The sequence below is a fragment of the Chlorocebus sabaeus genome, chromosome 20, assembly GCF_047675955.1.
Source record: "Chlorocebus sabaeus isolate Y175 chromosome 20, mChlSab1.0.hap1, whole genome shotgun sequence".
Lineage (NCBI taxonomy): Eukaryota > Metazoa > Chordata > Mammalia > Primates > Cercopithecidae > Chlorocebus > Chlorocebus sabaeus.
Window position 1 is genome coordinate 95,601,419 of NC_132923.1, and position 26,126 is coordinate 95,627,544.

Sequence of the window (26,126 nt, forward strand, 5' to 3'; positions counted from 1 at the left end):
CTCTGGTTTTTTGTCTTGGCCAAGGCAGGGGGTTGGAGGCTCCTCTCAAGAAGGGGCCGCTTGGAAGTTGAAGGACACAAGAAGGAAAGGGCTGGGGCAGGTGACTGGGTTCCACTCCCGCACTTGCTGGATGTCTCTGGCTGCTAGCCTGCGCTCTCTGGGCTTTTTTCTGTTATGTGCCTCAACAGCTACCTGCAGCTGTGACATCAGGATTCCAGGACCTATGTTCCCATCAGGCCAGTAACCAATGGCCAGCCCTTTCCCAGGAGCGTGTGTGGAAGAAGCCAAGACACGAGGGTGGAGGGACTCATCACACCAGCGGCTCTGTCCCAGGCGAGGCTGACAGTAAGGCCTGGAGCAAAACTGTCCAGCAAGGAAGAAGACCAGGTGAATCCCAAGGCTGTGGGTGCCCCGTTGGTCAGTGAGGGGTGCTATGATGGAACCACAGCCTGGTACCGGCCTGGCCCCTCACCTTGGGCTTTGGACATCATAAATACTTGCTGATTGAATTCATGAGTCACCACTGCAGTGTGATGTTGAACAGACCTCTTTCAGTTTCTGAACCTCAGTTTTTTTCATCTAGAAAATGGGAAGCAATAGTCCCCGCCTCGCAGAGTTGCTGTGGACACTAAACAGAGAAGTGATGGTACCAGGCTTAGCCCAAGGCCTGACAAGAGGCAGAGGCTGCTTGTGGGGCTGGCAATGGTGATGATGGAATGAGTGGGACAGGGAAGACTATGGACAAAGGTGCTACTGTTGTGGCCTCAAAAGATATGCAAAATAAATAGAACGACTCAAAAGAGGCCAGGGGTGGCAACTCACAACTGTAATCCCAGCACTTTAAGAGGCTGAGGCGGGAGGATCACTTGACCCCAGCAGTTCAAGACCAGCCTGGGCAATATAGGGAGACCCTGGACTTCCCCTTGTGGGTTGCAGGGACCCACAAAAGCTCTGTGCGCAGCGGGGGACCTCGGCAGGGCTGGGCTTTGGAAATATGCCACAGAGGGCCGGTCAGGGCTGAGTGAATGAGGAGACCAGCGGCAGAGAAGCAAAGTCATCATAAGTCCTTAGGGATCCTCTGTGCATCCCGGTGGTGACGCTGGTGTCACGGGGTCAGCCGAGGCACTTGTTGCTTACTCCAGCCCAGGGCCGGAGCGCACCTCTCACGTTCCATCTGAGCCTGATGCCAGGGGAGCATCGCTCCCTGGGAGTGCATCACAGGCTCCCATTCAACATGATCCTGTCCCTCAAAAATCCAAACGCAACAGCCCATGGTCAGGTCAGGCAGCTGGATAAGGCAGCCCTAGGGCCGCAGCTGTGACAGAGGCCTGGCAGCAGCAAGAGGAGAACCTAGCGGAGGGTGTGTTGGAGAGAAGCATTCACCACCCTTGGCACAGGCCCCGGGGACCCTGGCCAGGGTTCAGAGATCAGTGACCCAGATGACTGAGCAACCGAGATGATTAAAGGAGTAGAGGAGGCCCAGAAGGCAGGGACAGGTAAGGGTGACACTACAGTCCTTTAGACCCATACACCTGGGAAACAGGGGCCTCCAGCTGGGGCCCTACACTTCGGGGGCCCCGTTCTGGCCCTCATCCAGCCATACCTCTCTATGGGACAAGAAGTTTGCAGGGCCACGGGGTCACATATACCCGAAGTCTGTCCCTGCTTCTAACCCACCCTCCAGGTAGCTGGCATTTCAGCCACGGTGGGGAAGGTGGGCTAGAGTTTGGAAGGAAGCAGAGAAAAAGTTACGAGGAGCAGCCACCAGGTCAAACCGAACCCCGGGAAGAAGGCATCTAAGCGTCAGGAAGCTTGGGTTTTCTGGCCCAAAATCTCCCCTCCTCCTGCCTTTTCCATAAATATAGAACAGGCTCTTTTCAAGGTTTTTTGAGTCAAATTTGTGTTCCTTTTGACTGGAACACTAGGCAGAGACTGGCCAGAAGGGGGCACAGGATGACCCAGATTTATTCGGGTTATGTGGACAGGAGGAAGCTGAGTCAGAGAGAAGTTAGGTCCTGTTTCCGGGGCTGTGAGGCTACGGACGGGGCCTTTGCTGCCTCTCCACAGCCCTCGCTCAGGAAAGAGCCCTGTGGAATATTCTCTCTCTGTTTCTCTCTCTCTCTCTCTGTCTCTCATTGAAAATAGAGTCCGGGCAGCTAGGTCTTCAGCTCAGAAAAGTCATTTGCCTAATCACGGTGACAAACTATTGGAATGTGGCCATCCGTTAATTCAACAGTTATGAATAATCACCTCTGGGGGGCCTCTCGTGAGCAAGACAGACACAGCTCCTGCCTCACAGGCCAAGAGGAGAGTCATTCAAGAAAACAGTGGTTAAACATGAAGATAAGAATCATAGCAAACATTCACAGAGCACTTACTAAGTGCTTTCCACGTATTAACTCCTTAGTTCCTTTCAGCAACCTTATGCAGCAAATTCTGTCATTACTATTCCCATTTGATAGGAAAGGTTACTGAGGCACAGAGCAGTTAGTAACTTGCTCAGAGTCACACAGCTAGGATGTGGCTTAGCTGGGTTTTAAACCCCAGGCTCTTAACTTCCAACCTATCTTACCTCTCTGATAGGGTATGTCCACACTGAAATGGAGCCCCTGAGGAGGCGGAGCCCAGGGTGGCTTCCTGGAGAAGGGGACCTAGCCCAACTCTGGGGAAATCAGTCAAGGAGGAGGGTGGAGAAGAGCGTTCCAGGCAGAGGAAACAGCATAGGTGAAGGTTCCTGTCTTCATAGGAAGGGAGGTATTCCCAGCTGTTTTGGGGAGTTAAAGGCGAGGTCCTGGGAATGGCTGGAAGGGGCAGGCAGGTAGGGGCAGTGCATGCCTGAGCACCAGACCAAGCCCCGAGCACCCGGCATGGAGGTGCTCTAGGAAGCAGAGACCGCCACCGCTGTCACCCCCACCACAGCCTCAGAAAATGCCTTCCAGGAGAATACTACCATGCCCAGAATGCCCTCCATCAGGGCTTCAGGCCTCTGGAAACCTCTCTGGCTGCCTGCTCAGGTCTCACAGCCTAGCAGGGGAGACAGACAAGAGCAAAGTGAAGGGCCAGAGGTGGAGTATGTCGTGAGCTGGCCTTCCAGCTGGTGGGATGGGGGCTGAAGGACGGGCAGGGCTTGTGCAGTCTGGGATGAGGGAAAGGGCTTGGTGGGAATGGTGTAAGGCAGATCTGGCCAGGGCATGAGAGTCCAGGGAGGGACAGCCGGCCTGATCAGCAGGGGCCAGGCTGGGAATAGCATCCCATGCCAGGAATTTGAACTTGAGTGATAGGTAGCCAGCGAAGGTTGCTGAACGAGGGAGAGCCAGGACGGGAGCTGGCCTTGGGCGGCTGGTTTATTGTTGGCTTCTTCCCGGCCAATGCTTCCAGCTCACAAGGGCCCTCCCAGCCCCTCTCAGGGGAGAGCAGAGTGTGGGCCTCGCCTTGGCCTGCCAGGGATCCAAGCCAAAAGCCCTCGGCAGCTAAGAAGGGGGCCGTGTGCGGGCCCGCCAGGAGCCCTGGAAGAGGAATGCAGCCTAATTAATTCTCTGCAGCTCACAGGGCCTCGCCTTGTGGGAGCAGCTGCCAGGACAGGCTTGCCAGGATGCCACTGGCCCAATCTGTCGATCACTTGGTGCTGAAGGCAGCGAGGGGGACTGCAGGCTGGGAACTGGGGGACGGGGACTTGGGGGGCCAGCCCCTGCCTCCAGGCACACACGTGTCATCCAGTCCCTTCACAGCTAATAAAACAGTCATAGTAACTGTAATAGCCAACAGGCCTTGAGGCTGTCAGCGCACCAGACTCTGCTGGTACACTGAGTACTAGTGAGAACATTGCATTCACTTTTCTTACAAGAAGTAAGATAAGTGTTGCTCTCATCTCCATTTTGCAGATGAGGAAACTGAGGTTCAGAGAAGCGAATTTCCCTGCCCAGGGTCATGCAGTCAGAAAGCAAAAGCAGCGAAGCTGGGATGTGGACCCAGGCAGTCTGGGCCCCCAGACTGTATTAATCATAACCACCATGCTAGACCGGTTCAGCAAGGGAAACTGAGGCCCTGGGGAGGTGGGGTGTCTATCTCAAGGGCAGTTGGCTTAAAAAGGGCCTGGGGACACTGGCTGGAGGGGGAAAGGCCATGCCCTGGCTTCTGCTTGAATTGCCTCCTCCTGAAGTTTCCTTCCCTGGCCTGCAGGTCACCCTGAGGGATGTCTGGCTCACTACCTCCAAGTGAGGCAGGCTGTGGGAAGTGATCCTGTCTCTGGAGTCTCTACCTATTTGGTCCCAGTTCCACTGCCTGGGGCCTATCACAGAAGCACAGTACCAACATTACCCAAGGAGTCTCAGGCTAATCTGCACATGCTAATCCTTACACAACGCTGTGACTCCCTCCACAGGCAGGACACTGAGGCCAGCATAGGCTCAGAGTGGTGCAGGAAGGTGCTGGACCAAGACCTTGCCACTTTCGGGCTCCAGAAAGGCCTGATGCCAAGACCCTGCCCTTCCCTGACAGCAGACTGGAAGGAGGGGCAGCACGTCCATGTCATGCTGCCTCTCCAAACCTCAGTTTCCTCATCTGCCATATGGGGATGAGGAGCCCAAGGTTACAGGGTTGTCCTAGAGTTCATTAATAACAGCCAGCACTAAAGGCACTTAGTAGATGTCAAATACTGTCCTAAGTACTTAATTTAATTTTTTTTTAATTTCCAAAATCAAAATTTTATTCATGGCTACATAATGCATCGTCATAAAGCTGCCTCATAATGTACCATATGTGGGCATTCATTACCCCGTAGGTGTATATTTCAGTTTGTCCAATTTCCCACTGAAGAAGATCAGAACGTCCCACCCCAAATATGCCACTTTTCCATAAGGATTGTTTTGAGCTAAAGGCAATTAAGAAACTGCATGTGTAGAAAGAGCTCTTTGCCCTCCCACATCTGCCTAAAAGCAGGACATAAATTTTCCTTTGTGAAGATTCTTCTCCTTCCCTCTCTTATACCAGGAAGAGAACAACAGTTAGTTAGCACTGAAGATAAAAAGTCAGCAAGAAGGTGAGTCTGCACAAACCAGTCTTACTGAAGTCACCCTGATCTTCCATTAATTTCCCCACATATTTATCTTCCCACAATTTGCCACCCCTAGGAACCCAAAGTCCTTTTCCTTTATCTTGTCATTTCTCCACAAATGTATCATCCTTTGTTAAAATGGTAGGGGGCTTATATACTATTTTAACAAAGGGTCTTCACTTCTTTTCTATGAATACAATCAATGTTTTCATGCACATCACAATTAAAGTAGGAACATCAAATAAAATTTCTATGCCTTTTCTCCTGTTCATTAGTCTTTTGTCAGTTTAATTTGCAAGCCACAGTCACAGCCTATAAAAGGATATTGGAAATAATTTTTTTTTCCTCCCCTACACCACCAATAAAATAACACTATGTGGTACACTTGTACATAAATTTTTCTATTTATTCCCTATTTATTGTTTGGCTACATTTTAAAATTGAGATATAATTTATACACTATAACATTCACCCTTTTAAGGCACACAATTCAGTCGATTTGAATCCTCACTTAACATCGTTGATAGGTTCTTAGGAACTGTGACGTTAAACGAAACGTTTTTCTCATCAATGTAACGACAAAACTCCATTGAAGGGAACGTTATTTGAGGATCTATTCTACATTTCTTTTCCACTAAAGTCACCGTTTCCAAGAACCTATCAACAACATTAAGTGTGGATTTATTGTATTCACAAAGTTATACAAGGATCACCACTGTCTCATTCCAGAACATTTTCACCACCCCAAAAGGAAATCCCTTACCCCTTAGCAGTCACTCCTACTACCCCACTCCCAAGCCCTAGGCAACCACTAATCTACTTCTACCTCTATAAATTTGCCGATTCTGGACATTTCATAGAAATGAAATCATACCTGATGTGGCCTTTTGTGCCTGTCTCTCACATACCATAACACTTTCAAGGTTTATCCATGTTGTAGCATGTATCAGTACTCCATTCCTTTTTATGACTGAATATTTCATTTTAGCACTAGATCATAGTTTTTATTCATTCATCCATTAATAGACATCTAGGTTCTTTCTACTTGAAACCTCAATGACCCTATAGGAGGTTCTATTAGTGTCCTATAGACAAAAGACTGAGATCTGGAGATCTGGAGTAACTCACTAAGGTCAGTTAGCTAGTGAGTAGCAGTGCATTAGTGAGTAGCAGTGGTGAGATTTGCCCCAGGAGTCTGGCTCTGGAGATTGTGGCCTTAACCACGGTACCATACTGCCTCCTCAGTCAAAGTAACACAGCGTATGGAGGTCAGCACAAAAGGAGGTACTCGGTGGGCACTTAGCAAAGTATGGCACTTCTCCACAGCATTTCTACAAGTGGCAGAGCCAGAGGCTGCCAGGCAGGACCCTAAGCCAGGACAAGGATGTCAGGAAAAGTGATAAAGAATTGCTGTCTTAGCACATAGGTGATTCTCTTAGGAAGGAGACATCCGTTCACACCGAAGTGGGCCTGTTCCCTCCACTGAGCATCATTGACCTGCTTCCCAGACCTCATCCCTCCACCAATTCCTACCTAGGAAGCCGTGGCTGCTCCTTTCTGGGCCCCAACGCCCTGCCACCGGACAGCAGAGGAAGATCTTTGGGTGAGGTCAAGATCTGAGCTGCAGTCCTAGTCAGCACAACCCAAAGCATGATCTTGGGCAGGTCTCTGCCTCCTCTGGGCCTCCATCAATTAAATAATGGAATGAGAAAGCTTAATACTTTCTATTTAATGATAAAGGTAATATAGTATATGAACAAAAGCTGCTGCTAAAATTATGCAAAGAGGCCGGGCGCGGTGGCTCAAGCCTGTAATCCCAGCACTTTGGGAGGCCAACACAGGCGGATCACGAGGTCAGGAGATCAAAACCATCCTGGCTAACACAGTGAAACCCCGTCTCTACTAAAAAATACAAAAAACTAGCCAGGCGAGGTGGCGGGCGCCTGTAGTCCCAGCTACTCGGGAGGCTGAGGCAGGAGAATGGCGTAAACCTGGGAGGCGGAGCTTGCAGTGAGCTGAGATCCGGCCACTACACTCCAGCCTGGGCGACAGAGCGAGACTCCGTCTCAAAAAATAAATAAATAAATAAAATAAAATAAAATAAAATAAAATAAAATAATGCAAAGAATATAGGAATATCTGGGTTAAAAAGAAAGTCTCAGCTGGGCGCAGCGGCTCACTCCTGTAATCCCAGCACTTTGGGAGGCCAAGGCGGGCAGATCACAAGGTCAGGAGTTCGAGACCAGCCTGGCCAACATAGTGAAACTAAAAATACAAAAAAAAATTAGCCGGGCGTGGTGGCACATGCCTGTAGTCCCAGCTACTCAGGAGGCTGAGGCGGGGAATCCCTTGAACTCAGGAGGCGGAGGTTACAGTGAGCCCAGATTGCGCCACCGAACTCCAACCTGGGCAACGAGAGTGAAACTCAGTCTCAGCAAAAAAGAAAGTCTCCCTGCTTTGTCAGCCCAAAAGTGGAATATGTAGCCCTTTTCTGTGGATTCAGATATGTATTTTATATCTAACTTTTTAGAGGTGTTTTAAAATAATAAATGGAAACATAAATCTTACACTTCTGTGACCTGCTTTCTTCACACCACAGAACTCGTTCTGGCCTGGTACATACGGCTACATCTCAGCATTTGTTTCAATAGCTCGATGGTGGGCCACAGCACACACAAACTGTTGTTTATTTAACTATTTGCCTACTGATGCAATTTGGATGGACTTCATTTACTGTTTTTACAAACATGCTGTGGTAAACACTTGTTTATACATCTTTGTCCAGAAAGGACAGATTGTTAGAGGTAAATCACTGGGTCAGAAGACACCACATATTAAATGTCCTGCCAAAAATGGGGCTCTTGTTTGCACTCCTATCGCCACTTGGACCTAAACGCCCATTTTCTTTCAGCCTTTCCGGCACTGGGTTTTATCAATCTCTTATTTGTTGATCTAAGGAGGAAAGCATTTATTAACATGGAATCTGATGTGTAAAAGATGAACCTGGTTGGATTCTGGTTGGAGGGAGTGAGGGGCGTGGGGTCCATTCCATCCTGAGTGGGTACAGAGGATCCCACTATCCCTCTAGTCTTCCAGCGCTGGTATCTAGGATCTGCTTGGCTGCAGGTCTGTCCCTCTATGGCTGTTAGTGCTCAGCCCATCCATCTCTCAGCCCTTCCCTCCGGGGCAGCTTGAGCGTGGAGGAGGGACTGGCCTGTCATCCTTCTCAGCTGACCCCACCTCTCATTATAAACATGCCTTTTAACAGGGGCCTTTTGGGGACAACATCTTCATCTGAGAGCATGTGCAATGAGGGGACTGTGGGCATCTGAGCCTGCAGGTGTTTTCAAGGCAGGGAGCATGGAGTGTCCTGGTTGCCTCTCAGCCTGTGGTCCAAACTGGCTTGTTGCAGAAGGCTGGAATTCAGTCTCGCCTCTGCCTAGGCCTTGCTGTGTAGACCCAGGCAGGCCCCTGTGCCCTCTGGGCTCCAGGTTCCCACCTCAGCTGTCCCACCCTCAATGGGGACATTCCTTCTAGGGAGTAGGTGCAGAATCTGTCCCTCTAAAGGCTCCTCACATGCCACACACAATAATTACTCTCAGAGTGGGAGGAGGGCTCCTCCTGGGAGGTGGCAGAAGAGGGCAGGGGAGAGGCAGAGAGGGCAAAGGAAGTGAGTACACCCCTGCCCCCTCAGGGCTTGAAATCTGAAGCTCCTTCCCTACCACTTTGTAAGCTGGTGTCCCAACTGGCTAATATGAGATCGTACGTGTGCACATACGAGCCATTCATGTGTGAGCACACTTGCACATAGGAGTGGCCTGTGTGTAAAATGAGTTCCTGTACGTGCAGCTGGGGATCTTTTTGCATGTCTACAGGCATGTGGGTTTGTGTCTCATGTGATGGGTACTCATGCACAACCCACATATGTGTATGCTCCTGTTGTATGTATACGTGTGTCCGTATTGACATGTACATGTGAGTGTCATCAATGTGCGTGTCTTTGCCTGATTGTGGCTGCACAAATGTGTGTGCATGGATGAGGATGCATGCGCACCTGTGGGATGTGCATGAAAGGCTATGATTGCCAGTGTGTGGGTGCACGTGAGTGACACACACACACATACCAGGGAGGGTGTCTGAGTATGTGTAAGGGCACATGCATGACGTACATATAAGTGTAGATTGGGGTGTGCATTGGGGCGTGCACCCAAGCACGTGGATCCAGAGGTGCTTGAGTACACGTGTGGACCTAACTATGTATGGCTCTCAGCAGATGTGAATACACACAACACACAAGCATGCATTTGCATAGGTGAGTGAGGGACGCCCCCGAGAGGCCACCTCAGGGTCTGTGAGACAGGACAGCTCCTCCGGCTCCCATCTGCCCCTGGCCTGGACCTCTACTCACCCTGAGGAACAACACCACTGTATAAATTCTGAAGTCTTGTTTTATTTACATGTAGATTAAATATTTTAGTAATTAGTAAGGCATTATAACTGTTATTTCTTTTAAAAACAAACATCTCTGTATCATAGACGCAAAATTCAGATGGCATTTGAATAAAAAGCATGAAAGTGGAGGATTTCCCACCCCAATCTCCAGGGCATCTGGGAGAACCGTGCTGGATAGGCTCATGCAGGGGTTAGGCAGGGAAGAGGAGGGAGGAGCCAGGGCAGAAAGCCCGGCCTCAGTTTCCTGGGTTGCCCAGCCCCTAGCTCCATCCTCACCTCCTGTGGCCCAAGGGAGGGTGGGAGAGGGATGTATCAGGCAAACCTGGCTGGGAATCAGGAGGCTGCAGGCCAGCCCTGCTCTGGTAGCAACTGGGCCAGGCTTGGCTGCTGCCTCACCTGTAGTATCTGGGATTTCCGTTGCACGGGGGCTCAAAACACAAGAGCCACCATCTGCCCACTTCCTCTGCTCACCTCCCTCTGTCCCCGGAACCATCTCTACCCACCCCGCCCCTGCCTTCACTGCCTCCTTGCCCCTACCACACATCTACTCACCTGTCAAGCCCACACCCATGTCACCAGCTGGCCACATACTCGTCTAACTTCCCAACTGGACTGTGAACTCTCGAGGGCAAGGACAGGCTCAGGGCACTCCTGGGTCTCCACAGCCCACTCCAGCCTGGCAAGCCTTAGATAGCAGTCACTATTAGATTTTTTAAAATGAGAGATAAAGAGGGAAAAGAAGGGAGGGTGAGGGCTCTGTGGGAGGCAATGTTTGGTACAAACAGCAGGTCACTGGGTGCCCCCAGACCGGGTGAGTCAGCCTGGCCCTTGCCCCGGAGGAGGGCAGACAGAGTATCATTTATCAACCTCCTCCCGTGCAGGCAGCACCCAGGCTGTTTACAGGCCTTATCGCTTTTGGTTCTCACCTGACACCTGCAGGAAAGCAGTATTTCACTCCCATTTTCTAGAAACTGACCCTCAGAGAAGATGAGTCAGCAGCTGCCTGAGATTCAAGCTCTCCAAGGCCTTCTTCAGGTTCTCTCTGCTGCAGGCTCTCCCTCTCCTTTACAGAGCCTCACCCACATCCCCTTGGCACTAAGCAGGTATCTGTGATTCTGCCCTAGGGACTGTTGAAAGCTCTCAGAGGTCAGAGTTCGTGGGCTCACGAACCGCCCTTGGTGATGGATAAATGATCTGGGTTGGTGGATAAATGCCCCAGCTTCCTCCCTCCCCAGAATGGACAGCTCTGAGCCTTGCTCTGCACTGTCTCCTGTCTCCCAGACGTCCCAAGAGGGCAGGGCCCCGGTTGCCTGCCAGCTGCTCATGAATTTGCCTGTACTGGCTTCTTTCCCTGTCTCACTTCCCACATCCCTCGTGGCTTCCTGGAATCACCTCTCAAATGAACTCCTTGCCCTCAAATTCTAGTTCTGGTCTGTTTCCAGTGACCCCAACCCAATACAGAGCAGCAGCAGGTGCAGAGACTATGGGTGCCTGAGCAGCCAAGAAAACCTTGGTCCAAAAGGGCCCCGTCTCAGAGAGGACAGGGAACTTGGTTAGGGTCTGAAGCACCTCAGTGGAGGTCCGGCGCAATCCTGAGGAGTGCTGGCAGGAGGGAGGCCAGCCCAGCTGCAGCCCCGGGCTGTGCAGAGAGTCAGCTTGGGGTGTGGTGCTGCAAGGGAGAGAGAGCATGGGCATGAGCTGTGGGCATGAGCCAGGCAGCCAATGGGAGGCAGGGCTTATCTCAGGCTGGAGACCGCACCTAGGCCTCCCTCCTTTCTCCAGAAGGGCGCCCCAGGCACCTACGCCCTGTAGGTCCAGGGCGGACCCCACCTGAAAAATCCCGGGTTTCAGCAAGCCTTCTCTGGCTCAGCCCTCTTTGGCCTGGGTGCCTCCAGGGAGCGCAGGGAGACCGCCTGGGGTAAGACCTTGGATGTGAGTATGAGCAACTCAGTGCCCTGCTCTGGGTACAGGGCCCAGGCTGGGATGAGAAAGTGAATGAAGTGATCTCAGCACCTCTTCAAGAGCTCACTTTCCTCAGTTCCACCAGAGTCATCTGCACATGCCACATTAGATCTTACCCCACATCTACCACCATACCCCCCCGAACATGCCTGATCTCATCCATTCTCGGAAGCTAAGCAGGGTCCAGCCTGGTTGGTACTTGGATGAGAGATATTGCCCCTCATCCCTATATGCTTTTGGAAGAGGGCATTCATTAACCCAGAGGAATGAAGCTTTCATGGTGGAAACTCAAGCATTGGGAAAGACACAGCTTGACTTTGGGAGTTGACTTTCCTTAGACTATGTCACTAGACAAATCATGCTACGTCAGCCCCAGGGCAGCCTCAGGAAGTTAGAAGACTGCAGTCTTTAGACCACAGCCAGATGCAGTTGGGTTCAAATTCTGTGTAACTCAGAGGAGCCCCTTAACCTCTCTGAGCTCCAGCTTCCTTGGTGGTGAACTGTACAGGCAGTGCCTTGCTAACCCCAAGTAAGCATCTACAATCTCCTTTAATCCTCACTCAGGCAAGGAAGCAACTCTGATTCCCAACTGACAGAAGAAGGCCCAGAGAAGAGCAGGCAGGCACTGAGGAAGCCAGGCTGTGCTTGGATAGATACAGAGTTCCCAGACCCATCCAGCTCCCACCCAGGAAACCCTGGGCCTCTCAGCCCCAGCCACCACCTAGCCTGGCTCAAGGCCTGTCCATTCCAGCCTTTCCCCTGCCTGGCCTGGCCCTGACCCGAGGCTCACCCACTGCCCTTCTCCCTGCACCTAGCCCATGGAGCAGCTGGGGCTGCACCTGCCGTTATCAGCCCTGCTCTGGGACACCTTTGGCCTCAGGTATGTCAGGAACTGGACCACGACGTCAAAGAGACTACAAGCTGATCCTGCTACCTCAGGAAGGTCCTGGAGCCTCACAGCACCTGGAGTAAGCAGGCATGCCTTAGCCAGAGGGGGAAACTGAGGCTCTCTGACTTCAACCTGGAAGGGGAATCAGAGACCTCCTTGATTCCCCTAAGTGGGGACCAGGAAAGCAAAAAGGGTGGGGATGGAAAGAAGGGTAGGTGAAAAATGAAATCAAAGCCAACAATGGACCAGCTATTTCACTTATAGGTATATACTGAAAAGTAATGCCTAGACATGTTCACCAAAACAATGTGTACTAGAATGTTCATAGTAGCATGATTTATGGTAGCCCAAATGGAAATGACTCAAAAGCCCAGCAATAGTAGAATGACTATATAAATTAAACTACAACTGCAGAATGCCATGTGGATGATCTCTCAAATGAGAAGTAGAAAACGAAATAGCACATACCATACTATTCCCCTTCTATACAATTTTAATACAGGCAAAACTAATCTACGGTGTTAGAAGTCAGGACGGTGATGTCCCTGGGGAGTCAGTGACAGGAAAGGAAGGCAGGAGGGCCTTCTGGAGTTGTGACTATATCCTGTTTCTTGTCCTAGATGCAAGCTACGTGGGTGTTTTCAGCCTGTGAAATTTCACTGGGCTGTACGTTAATGTTTTGTACCCTCTTTTGTATGAATCTTATGCTTTTGCACTTTACATAAATTGAGTCTTCCGGTATGCACTCATTTGCATCTGGCTTCTTTTGCATAACACTGTATTTCTGAGATTCATCTGTGTCCTAGCAGGTAGCAGAAGTTTCTCCTTTTTCATTGTTGTATAGTGTTTCATTGTGTGACTATACCAAAATTTGTTGATCTATTCTGCTAATGGAAGTTGGGCTGCTTCTAATTTGGAGTTACCCCAAAGAGTGCTACTTTGAATATTTTTGCACCTGTCGTTTGGTGAACATCTGTATGTATTTCTGCTGAAGTATACCTATTAGCGAAGTTGCTAGGTCATAGAGTTTACATAGCTTTAGCTTTATTTCATACTGACAAACAGTTTTCCAAAGTGGTTTGCCAACTCATACCTCCATCAGCTGTACATGACGGCTTCCCAACTTCACCAGCATCCGATGTGGTCAGATTTCCTTCCGGTTATCCTAGTACCTGTGACATGGCATCATGTGTGGTTTTCATTTGCATTTCCCTAGGGCCTAAAGAAGCAGAGCATCTGTCTTAGTCCAGGTTCCCTAGGAGCAGACCCTGAGACAACAATCGGAGAACGAGTAGTTTAATTGGCAAGTGTTATTAGTCTGCTAGGGCTGCCATAACAAAATACCACGGACTGGGGGGCTCACACACAGAACTTTATTTTCTCCCAGTTCTGGAGGCTGGAAAGTCCAAGATCAAGTTCCAGCGGGGTTCATTTTCTGGAGAGGCTTCTCTTCTTGGTTTGTAGACAGCTGTTACCTTCTCTTGTGTCTTCATACAGCCTCTTTTCTCTGTGTGTGGAGGCAGAGAGCTCTAGTGTCTTCCTCTTCTTGTAGGGACCCCAGTCCCATTGGATTAAGCTCCCACTTATGACCTCATTTAACCTTCATTGCTTCCCTAAAGTAATTATCTCCAAACACAATCACATGGGAGGTTAAGGCTTCAACATATGAATTTGGAGAGACATAAATCAGTCCATGACAGCTGGTGATCCTAGGGAAACCTAGAGGGAAATGAGGAAGTGAAACAAGGAAAAGGAGGAGGCCAGTGTGTTAACAAGCAAGTGGTCACCTTGGCCATCTGGAGCTTAATCCCACAGGGAGCCTCTGGGAAACTGCAAACCACACACCTTAGAGCTCTCCGACCCATGAGTGTGGGAGCTGGATTATCATGCACCAGTTCTTGTTGCTCATGGATTGAGGTCAATTTCAAGGTATCTGTGCATGGTCTGGGGAGAGAGGTGTTAACTCCCAGGCCTTTGCGGCAGTGCAGCCTCCCCAGACACCCTCGGGCCCAGCGCTGCAGGTCCTGGCAGTTGGAAGGAGCACAGTGCTACGGTGTTTTCATCATTCCACATCAGATTCTGACTGTCATGAAGTGGCTTATCCAGCGGAGCTAGACTTTGAAGAGTGAATATTGATGGACCAGGCAGCTGACAGCACTGCAGCAGGGGAAGAGCATGACAAAGGCCCGGATGGAGGAAGCACTGTGTCCAGCCTGCAGCTACGTAGGGAAGGGGAAAGATTGGAGATCAGGTGGGAATCAGCAGAGCCCCACCGTGAAGATCAGATGGGGAGGGGGTCTCTTGATAGGCTCTGAAGAGGGTTCCCCATCTATGTACCTAGCTGCTCAGAAGCCCAAGCTAGCCTATCCCTAAGACCATCCCAGAATGTTGTCTTCCCGGGACACCCTCCTGCTCCCCTGCCTCTGACTGTCCCCACTTCAGCTCCTGATACAGCAAACACCCCCAAGTCCAAGAAGGTCTTCTGTACCCAGGAGACACAGATATCTCCCCAGCAGATGATCCAAACTAGGCCCCTGCCCAGGCCCGAGGGCGAATGGTGGCAGATGCTCCTGTCTCCCTCAGAGGCCAGACCACAGCCTAGATGTCAGGGGGGTCAGGGGCTGACCTCAAGGGTTGGGCTTGTATAAAGGACTGAACCAAGGTAGAGGGTATCCTAAAACACCAAAAAGCAGCCACTTGGTGTCCAACCTCAGCCTCCTGAATTCAGACTGTGCTTCTCCTCTGGGGTCTTCTAGCAGGTTAGGAAGTTACCTCTGTTGGTGCGATCTGCAGAGACTGCACAGGGAAGGCTGAGGGTGGGGGAACAGCTGGACCCAGGAGTGTGGGCTTGGAGGGGCCACCTTCACCCCCACTACCACCACTGTTTTGGCCTGAGGGAGATTGGGAAGTGGGAACTTAAGACAGGTCTGAGCAGGGTCCAACTACTCTGGGTAGCTATGGGTTTGGAGCCAAGCCATATCCAACTCTATATCCAAACAACAAGCATCTTCTCCATAAACAGAGGTGTGGTCCTGATGGAACCTGACGGAGGATGGGCACAGTGGTCACCTGGTTTCTTTGACAAGCCATGTCTCCCTCCCCCATTAATCCTGCTCTGGGCCAGTTGTGGTGGCTCATGCCTGTAATCCCAACACTTTGGGAGGCCAAGGCAGAAGGGTTACTTGAATCCAGGAGCTCGAGACCAGCCTGGGCAACACAGGGATACCCCCATCTCTACAAATAAAAAATAAAATAGCTGGGCATGGTGGTACAGGCCTGTGGTCCCAGCTACTTGGGAGGCTGAGGCAGGAGGATCCCCTGAGCCCTGGAGATTGAGGCTGCAGTGAGCTGTGATCCCACCACTGCACTCCAGCATGGGTGACAGAGTGAGACCCTGCCTAAAAAAACAAAAAGAAAAACAAACAAACAAAAATCCTACTCTGTTCATGTATGTGGCTCAGTGCGGCAGCCTTCCCACACAGCCAGGCAGGGGAGCCATGCCTGGCCATTGGAGCACCCATCCCCTGGGCACAGTTATTGGCTCAAGGATAAACACATGACCCAAGCCAGGCCAATAGGAGTCTTACCTGGGACTTTTTCTAGTGCCCTCTAGAAATTTTTCTCTTGAGAGTGTGAGCTGTAAGGACGAGTTTGTAGCAGCTGGTGGACATCGTGCATTACAAGAAGAAAATCTGCCCAGAAAAAAAAAAAAAAAAGTCAAAAACAGGCAGGCACAAATGAGAGATGGAAAGAAAGAGTTGTAATGACATCAATTAAATACCCAGATGCGGCCATGACTGAAAGTCCTTGGACTTCTTGTTTACATAAGCCAGTGTATATCCTGCTCTGTTTATGTTTGATCAGAGTTTCTGTCACTTGCAGTCTAAAGGGTGCTGATTGAAACAGTAGGTGAGAACGCAGCCAAGCCCTGTCTGCACCTTCATATCCCAGAGATACACAAGATTGCAGGGAATTCCTTTTAAAAGGGCCACTGCAACTGGAATGTTGTAATGAGGCAAAGATCCACATCCTGCTGCCCTTCTTTGAGAAGTGACAATTGGCTAATGCTAAGCGAGCTAACGCTGCCAGCAGTTTATGTTCAAGAGTCCAGAATGTCACTCACACCAGAAGGGCCAAGTCTTGGCAAGCTACCCTCAACCTCACTTTCTGGAGTGTTTTGGAAGGTGGAGAGGGCTGTGATGCATTTTTCTGTCCAACAATTCTGGGGTCATTTAATTACTTTTTCACTTGCTGAAATGTGGAGTCAGAGATATATAGATTTAGAAGAGAGGGAAAGAAATATTTCATTTTTGCTACCTCAGCATAAATAGGCATTGTTGCACATTGTTTAACTGATTCACTTGTTAATTCAATTAAATTCAACAAATAACCTGAATGTTCATCAAATAAAGGTTTAGTTGGCTAGATGTGACAGCTCATGCCTGTAATCTCAGCACTTTGGGAAGATGAGGCAGAAGGATGGCTTAAGCCCAGGAGTTGGAGACTACCTGGGCAACATAGTGAGACCCCACCTCTATGAATAAAAAAAAAAAAAAGCTTATTTTAATTAGTTGAGCATGGAAGTGCACACCGGTAGTCCTAGCTATGCAGGAGGCTGAGGTAGAAGGATTGCTTGAGTCCAGGAGTCCTAGGTTGCAGTAAACTATGATTGTGCCACTGCACTCCAGCCTGGGCAAGACAGTGAGACCCCACTTCTAAAAAAATAACAATAATAAGGGTCTGGTTAAACAAATTATAGTATGTGGATTTTAAAAAATAAAGTAGCAATATGCTGTCATAGAAATATGTCTGTAATGTGTGAAGTGTATTCAGTTTGCAGAATGATGTGTATAGCATGGGCCTCTTTTTGCAAGTAAAACCTGGAGGCCCTATTATTTGCAGAAGACTTACTATTTGTATACTTGGAAGAAAAGGAAAAAAAAAAAACTTGCCCATGAAGGCTGGGCACCATGGCTCACATTTTCAATCCCAGCACTTTGGGAGGCTGAGGCAGGTGGATTGCTTGAGCTCCACCTTGGAGTGGAGCTCCAAGACGAACCTGGGCAACACAGCAAGACCTGTCTCTACAAAATATGCAAAAACAAGGCTGGGCATGGTGGCTAATGTCTGTAATCCCAGCACTCTGTAAGGCCAAGGCAGGCGGATCACGAGGTCAAGAGATAGAGATCATCCTGACCAACATGGTGAAACCTCGTCTCTACTAAAAACACAAAAATTAGCTAGGTGTGGTGGCGCATGCCTGTAGTCCCAGCTACTTGGGAGGCTGAAGCAGAAGAATTGCTTGAACCAGGAAGCAGAGGTTGCAGTGAGCCGAGATCCACGCCACTGCACTCCAGCCTGGCGACAGAGCGAGACTCCATCTGAAAAAAAAAGAAAAAAAAAAAAAAAAAGCAGTTTAGCCAGGCATAGTGGCATGCATTGGATCCATAGTCCCAGCTACTCAGGGGCCTGAGGCTGGAGGATCGCTTGAGCCCAGAAGCTTGAGGCTGTAGTGAGCTGAGGTCACACCACTGCACTTCAGCCTGGATGCTAGAGCAAAACCCAGTCTCAAAAAAAAATTTTTTTAAATAACTGACCTATGAAAGATAACTCATTCTCTTTGCGGAATTCAGTTGATGTAAACTTCAGTTCCCATCACAGCTGCTTACCCCTCACAAGGAGTCCCACTCCTAAGATGAGGTCTGTAAGCTGGAAACTTCAGTGTCCTCATGGCATCAGGGCAAGGGCCTCCAGGCCTCAAGTCACCCTCCTGTTGGAGCATCTCATCCTGTCGGTTTCTGTCCTAGCTGCTGTTACCAGTGCAGCAAGTGGAACCTGGGGTCTGTTCTGACTAGTGAGAGCTCCAGCACAGCTGGCCTGATCAGGATCCACAAGGGCAAATCCTTTGTGATCTGGCTGGGACTTCAGGGTCATTTTGCGCCCGCCAGGGTCCTGACAGACAAGCAGCCCACCAGAGCTCTCAGTGGCCTTCTGTGTCCTCCCATTGTCAAGACACTGGACCTCGGGGTATCCCTCCCACACCACACAGGAGACAAGCTAGTCTAGGGGCACTATATGTGGTCTTCTCTCTGCCTAAATACCCCATAGGAGGTTGAATGTTGGCCACAAAAATATATGTTCACATCCTAACTCCCAGAACTGGTGAATGTGATTTGGAAAAAGGATCTCTGCCCATATAATGAAGGCTCTCAAGAGGAATTCATTTTGGATTATCCAAGTGAGCCCTAAATCCAATGAAAAGTGCCCTTAGAAGAGAAAGTCAGAGGGAGACTTGGCACAGAGGAGGTGACGACTCAGAGATAGAGGAGAAGGCCATGAGAAGATGGCAGCAGAGACTGGAGTCATGATGCAGCCGCAGGACAGCCAGGGGAGCTGGAAGAGGCAGGGAACAGACTGTCCTCCAGAGCCTTCGAAGAGAGTACAGCCCTGCTGACGCCTGGGTCTCAGACCACCAAGGCTTAGTCATTCATCACGGCAGCCCTCAGGAAATGGATACACACCCCATGCTACCCTTTCTAGTCTCCTGTGGGCATGGGCCAAGCATCCTTCCAGACAGCACCCTACGGAGTTCTAGAGTTGTAGAAATGGGCAGAAGCCTCCATCTGGGCTATCTTCCCACAATCCCTCCCCTGACTGGGGCTCAGAGGCAAGGATGGGGCACTGGGTCTTCAGGCAGCTGCTTTACATCACTTTTACCTCATTTGTATCTGTTTTTCCAACTCCTTGGTGGCTCCTCTGAGAAGTGGAAGGACTCCCTACTTCCTCCTGAGCTGGTAGGGACTTCCCTTACATCACATCCTAAATTCTCTCTACCTGTGGCTTAGGGTAAAATTCCAAGTCCTGTCCTCCAAGATTTGCTGTGAATATCTACAGGGAAGCTTTGGGAACAGAGAAATCTGTTTTCTCTCTCTTGCAGTAGATGACGTTGATTCTCTACCTTCTTCGATTTCCCTCTCCTTCTTCTTGAATATGCCCCAGTTTTTAATCTGGAATCCAGCCCATCCTCACATCACCAATGAGCTTCATGGAAAGCTGACCCCAACTTCAGTTCCAGGGTAGCTCTAACTGGTGCCATGAAATCCCACCCCATCTGCCATGGTGATTGGTCCAGAAACTCAGGCCTAAGCCCTAATGCAGGGCACACTCTTGGCCCCAGGAATGAGCATGTGACCCTAGCCATGATGCAGGGGGAGAGTTGCTGGGAGCCTGGGGGAAAGCGTTTTCTTGCTCTTAAGAACAGACATGCTCCCCCTTCCTCAGAATCATTGTATTGTGCAGTCACGTGGTAATTCTGAGGGATGCCATCCCACAGATTAAGCCATTAGACAGAGCAAGGTACACCAAGGGAACTTTAGAGAGATGGGCCAGCGTCACTGGATGAAGCCAGCTCTGAAGCCAGAGTCTGTCTCTGAAGTCTGGGGACCTGAGTCAAGGTATCTCATTGTTTATCAAGTTTGTGTTGTACTTACTGTTACCTGCAGCCAAAGCATCCTAACCAAAATGTTAATCAACAAAGCCAGCTTTCAAGACTTTTGTCTCGTATGGACTTCGAGATTCTCTTTTGAATCCTATTTTTAACTAAGCCTTGTTCTTTAGTCCTCTTTATATCACTGTCTATCTATTTTAATCCTCTCTGAAGCAAATGGATGCTTCTGGCTGAACAGGAGGAAAATCTCATACAAGAACTATGGGAGGAAATGTGCATTGCTATGTCAGAGCAATTATCCACATAACACTAATATTCAGACAGAAATCTGGGGAAACTTCTAAGCTGTTAACAGTGGTCATCTCTGGGGAAGAGAATTTGTGGGGCAGCAGGGGTAGAGATTTCCCCTTCTAGGTTGTGTATGACTGAAATGTTTGAATGTTTAGTGTAAGTTTTAATTACATTTGTAATTTAAAATCCTAAGGATTAAAAAGTAATCCAAGACATCCTGAGTTCCTTAGTGTTTGCTCTGCAGGAAGTCTAGCTATGAGACAAAGAAATGACTCAAGAAGCAACAATACTTCTTTAAAATGTAGACATAGATTTTCAACAATTTACAATGGCCTGATCCTAGCTGGTCCAAAAGAGTAAATGTTCTCTGACACAGGAAAGCCTCAACAAAAGCTTTGCCACATGGAGATTTGTAGGACTTCAGTGTTGTTTCCTGGGGGCTAAGGCAGAGCTGTGGCTCTAGGGACCAAGGCCTGGATCCTCCTCCTCTCCCATCCCGGAGTCTGGGGCAGAAGGCACCCCACCTATCTGAAGTCTGAGTGTCCTCACAAATTTCCAACCTCTGCTCACACTCCTCCTGCAGGAGTGGTGCTACCCCCTCCAGTACCCTGTGCTCTCCTTGGTCAGAGCTGAGGCCCCTTAGCATCTCTGGAGAGGTCTGCAGGCACTGGGGACCAGAGGTCACACCCCAGACCCCAGAGCCCCTGTGCGTTCTGCTGTGCCCCAGGGTCCCCATCTCTCCCTAAGGCCATGGCTTCAGGATTCTATTCTCAGATTTGTCCTAAGCAGTGTAGGCAGGACTGTCTCTGACAGTCCCCCAGGCTAGGTGAGCCCAGGAGCCCCCAAGCGGGTGGAAGGAGCCTCAGCCACTAACCAAGAGAAAGCCCAGGGCAGACCCACACGCACAGGGAAGAGCTGGAGAAGGTGGGCTTAGAGCTGGGGACGGGGAGGAAGAAAGATGTTAAGGGCTAGGGAGAGAGGGACTCCATAGGACCTGCTCACCCCTGCCGAGCTCCCTTTCCTCCCCAGGCCTAGTTCCAGGCTGGTCCCTGGACTCTGTCCCTCTCCAGAGCCACTGGTTCCAGGAGCAGAAAAAGCCTTAGTGTGATCCTCAGAGGGTACCTCAAAGGCCCCACTTCCAGAACCTCCGCTTTCAGAAAGACTGGAATGGGGGCCCTCAGGGCTGCCCCTGCTGCTCTTTCTGGGAGCAGGGATGGGTCTGGAAGACAAGGCCTGAAAAGCAGGGCTGACTATTTTACCCTGTTTCCCCCATGCTCCCCCTCCCCGGTGAAGGGCTGGACTCCTACTGCAAGATGCCCCATCCCCCAGGGCACCCAGAACCCTCTGGACCCCCTGAGCCTCCCCATCCAACCCTGACACCTGCCCGGATGGGCAGCAACTGCTCAGGGGCTACAGTCCCATCTTGACCCCTGTGTTGCTTCCTGGTCCTCAGGGGCCAGGACATGCCGGGCCCTGTGCTGAGCATGAGGGTTCGGAGATGAAGACTCAGCCCAGTGGACTGGGCAGACAGAGACCCGGAGGAAAACACAGCCAGGACTGACGTGGCTTGCACAGCTGCTCCCTGCTCAGCCCAATGCCGGCTGCTGGTATGATATTGAATTGGCAAGCAGGAGACATTCCCAGCAGGAAACTCCTTGGACACCCTCACCAGACACTGCATTGCTCATAAGCATTGCCTTGTCAGGAGGCCCTCCACGAACAAGCTACTTAACAAGCCATCCCCTCCTCTCCGGCTCTTAAGCACTTAGCACCATCTGACATTACATACTTTATTAGTTATCTCAGTTTTCTGCCTCCCCACATGCAAATGTAAGCTCTTTGAAGGCAGGGCTTTGTCCGTGTTGTTCTTGTGTCCCCAGCCTCTCGGGCACACAGCAGGTACTGAATATGTATTTGTGCACTCGGTATTTCTGGATGGAGGATGAGGGCTGAACACGACTCTCGTCCCTCCCTCTCTCTCCCCAGGCACCCAGCCAAGCAGTCTTTAAGTCCTCTAGAAACCACCTCCTCCCCATCCTGGAGCTCAGAGCCCAGCCTCTCCAGGCCTTGCTTGGGACTTCTTTGTCTCCAAGGCCCTATGAAATGCCACCTCCTCCACGAAGCCTGTGTAGATTCCTCTGCTGTCACATCACGTATTCCTCAATCATAGTCCCTCTCACTCTGACTGCAGTTGTTCATTTATATGTCTGTACCCCCCATCACCACCACTCTGGAAGAAAAGGTCTTTAGCGCTGGGTCTCCAGGGCTTCTATAGAGGGCAGGACGGGATGTAATATCAGAACTCAGGAAAGTTTATTGGATGAATAGAGGAGTAAGTGAAGAAATGAATGAATCAATGAATGCATGAATGAATGGATGAATGAATGAATGAATGAATGAATGAACAAATGTAAAAGTGCATGAATGGATGAGCTCCCCTGTTAGTGAATGAGTCTGTGAAGGAGCACACAGATGCATGAATGAGCGAGAGAAGTTGCTGAGTGAATGAGTCAGTGACTGAGGGGAGGAGGAGGGAGCCTGGGAAGGAGAGCCCTCAGCCTTCTCCAGCAGCACTAGCATTGGCCTGCCACCCCGCAGCCCTGGGCCTGTGCTCCATGCCAGCCAGCCCTGCGATGCCTCCTCCCAGAGACAGCTCTCACTGGTACTGCTCAACACACGCTCCCTGATGCCAGCCAGACCCTGTGCCTGGCAACGAATCACACAGGGCCCTGCCCTGGGGCTCCTGAGACTGGGGGCAGACAGACAGCCTCATAAATAAACTGGATGCCACGCTGGGCAGACATGTGTTCCAGCGGAGTGGTGAGCTCAGGGTTGGCTCCGGTGCCTGGGGCAGGCAGAGCTGTTCTGATGTAGGAATCTGGGAGAACCTCAGGAAGAGACAACCTCAGAGCTAGACCTGGAGGGAGGAGAGGGGTGGAGAGAAGGCTCTACAGGCAGAAGGGACAGCATTGGCAAAGGCACAGCGGATGGAAGGTGCAAAGAGCTCAGCACTGCAGGAGATGGTGGGGTGGGAAAGGATGTTTAGGGAGATGGGGACAAGCAGTGAATGCTGGGCACAGGGGTCCTTTTGGCAGAGTCTGAGATGGGGACTGCAGCAGGATGTAGAGTAGAGTGGGGCACAAAGACAACGGGCTGGTGGCCATGTGTATTCCAGGAGGAAGATGGGAGGCTCCAAAGAAGTGTCATGGGGAACATTTCAGGGAGGTTCCAGGATGCTCAGGGTTGGGTCCTGCTATAGCTCTTGCATCATTGAAGACACCGTCATCATCCTCCAGGTCCAGTGCTCACTGTGAGCAGCCGGAGGCATTTGGGGACCCTAGACTAGGGAGATTATTTTACAGGGAAGGAATACCTACAAGTTATTTTGCAATGATTCAGACCATGGAGAAGAATCTGGTGTTTCTGAAGTAAACCAGGGAATTTCAGAGTGTAACAGAAACTTTGAAACTGGGTCGGCTGAGGCCAGGGATGCTACTAAACATCCTAGAATGCACAGGACAGCCCCTACAACAGAATCATCCAGTCCCAATGTCAATAGCGCCAAGGTCGAGCAACTCTTATCTGATAGATGAGCAGTCCAAGAACCCTGGATCAAAGGGGGTCCCCAATAATTATAGTAGCTCTTCCATGTGCCAATAGCTATGCTGAGAGCTGTACACCCGTGAGCTCCTATAATCTACCCCTGCTTGATGGATGAGGAAACTGAGGATTAGAACAGTCTGGGACTTGCCCAAGGTCACACAGCTAGAGGTGGTGGAGGTGTGATTCCAACCCCGTCGGTCAGGCTCTTGGGCATGACATCCCACGGCCTCCCCTAGCACCTCTCAGCCGGAGAAGAGCAGGGATGTGGACCCAGGGCTCCACCCTCCAGGATAAATGCCCTTTCCACTGCTCTGTGCCCCTGGCCCACATGGGAACCTGGGCTCCTTCACTGCGGAAGCAGAGCTTGGCAGCTGGGGACCTCAGTTTGTCAGGGACACAGTGGGCGGGCAGGAAGCAGATCCCAGGGACAGAGGGCCTTTGTCTGCCTGCAGTTGGGCAGGCAGGCCTGGGCTGTGCGGCCAAGCCCAGGAGCCAGCCGGGTGCAAACTCATTAGACAGCTGCTGAGGCTGCCAAGGAGATGGGAGCAATTAGAGGGCTCAGCCCCAGCCAGGAAATGGAAGCTACACTGTGGGAGCTGCTGTGCTTTCCCACCCCACACCTTGGGCCCAGTTTCCTGGGAGGCAGCTGTGAAGTTTTTCCTCAGGATGGTAACAGCAGTTCCATCCTCACTGAGCCAGCCTGTTATGCGTTGGGCCGGGCACCTTACGCATCTCGCCCTTCCTCTCTAAACACCCTTGGGAGGTTGGAAGTACTAACTCCCATGCATTCACATATTCATCCATTCACTCATTCAACAAATATCATTGAGTGCCTATTACCTGCCAGTCCTGTGCCAGATCCTGGGGATACGTCGGGGAACAAAACAAATATCCCTGCTCTCCTGGAATGCATATTCTGGAGGGAAGAGACAGACAAAAAAAAAAGGAACAAACAAGAGAACCGTGGCTGTGGTCAGAGGTATGGAAGAAATGAAGGGCAGGAGGTGGGCCAGGGAAGGCCTCTTTGAGGAGATGACTTCACAGAGGAGGAACTGAGCTCAGAGGAGGGAAGTGACTCAGTCAAGGTCACACAGTGAAGGATCCGGGCTTTGGTCCCAAGCCTGCCTGACTCCAGGCCTGACCCTGCTGTCTGTGTCCTGGGAGCCCCCCTCTCAGCTGGGGCCATTGCCACATGACACTTGGGTGTAACATTGGCACAGCATCTCCAACTCCTACTCACACCAGCCTCAAGAGGTGGGTGAGCTTATCACCTCCATTTTAGAGGTGGGAGAACTGAGGCCCAGATAGGAGCCAAAGCAAGCATGAGGTCCCAGCGAAGGAACGACAGAGAGTAAACTTGAAGTATTTTGATCCCCAGACACGTGTTCCTTCTGCCATACCTTGACCCTTCCTGTCTGTGCACTGCACCCACCCCAAATACTTAGTAAGCACACAAGAAATGGATTCGTGGATAGACCATGCGTCCTTGGGCAAGGCATCCACTTCTCCATTAGAAAACATGAAACTGATCCAGACCAGCTCTGAAATTCCCCAAGTTCATTCTATTCAATCAACAGACAGAGATGAAGGCAGGGCCCCATCATAGTCCAGTGGGTAAGAAGGTCATGCAGTTTAAAGTGGGTTGGTCAGGGAGAACATTCTAGCAGAAACAACAGATGCAAAAGCATGGAGGTGAGAAAGAAAACAGTGGGGCTCACCCAGGCATTAGTTAGGACACGGAGAGCAATTTGGAACTTTCCCTCTGCTACCTGGATGAGGCCTTGGGCCACCATAACGTCTGTACCACTTCAATTCCAGCCCTGGCTTGAGTCTGACAGGGTCTGCAAAGAAGATGCTGCAACTAGCCCCAGATAGATCTGGGCTACCAGCTGCACACAGACTGTGACCTTGGTAGGAGACTACTCCCCTCACTTGACCTCGGCTTCCCTATTGATTAACTAAGGACGGGTGATCAGAGCAAGTCAGGACTGTAATAAAAGGTAGGGTTTATAGTACTTCATGTCAGGCAACAATCCCTTAAAACAGGTAATATTATTACAGATAAGAAACCGGAGGCTTAGCAAGGTGGAGTCACTTGCCCAAGGCTAGTGACTAGGAAATAGACCAATGGGGATTCACCCTTAGGACTATAGACTCCGGAATCCTGCTCATAACAAAAAGCTGCCAACTTGAGTAAGTGTCCTTGACCTTTGACCTAGGTTGCAATCAATCCCCAGGACTTTATCCATAGGAACGAATCCAAGAGAGCCAAAAAGATGTTCCCTGCAGCCATATTTACAATATGGTGGATAATCAGAAGCAACCTGCCTGTCCAACCACAGGGCCCGATTCGCTTTACAATTAGGCAGCTTCAGAGAAATTCGGGGTTACTGAGCACCAGCTCTTTCTCAATACTCTCTTGTAATCCC

At 50.5% G+C, this 26,126-nt stretch overlaps 1 long non-coding RNA gene across 2 annotated transcripts; it reads right to left on the minus strand.

The window, feature by feature from the left end:
• Positions 1 to 9,526: 9,526 nt before the first annotated feature.
• Positions 9,527 to 24,819, minus strand: LOC119624284 (uncharacterized). 2 transcript variants are annotated; one of them, XR_005240313.2, is made up of 4 exons: positions 24,538 to 24,819; positions 15,944 to 16,048; positions 13,450 to 14,575; positions 9,527 to 11,174 (listed from the first exon to the last, which is right to left on the minus strand). It is a non-coding gene; the product is annotated as an uncharacterized lncRNA (long non-coding RNA). The 2 variants fall into 2 exon arrangements; XR_005240312.2 differs by lacking the exon at positions 9,527 to 11,174 and having other exon boundaries at positions 13,384 to 14,575; positions 24,538 to 24,802.
• Between the last annotated feature and the right edge of the window lie 1,307 nt (positions 24,820 to 26,126).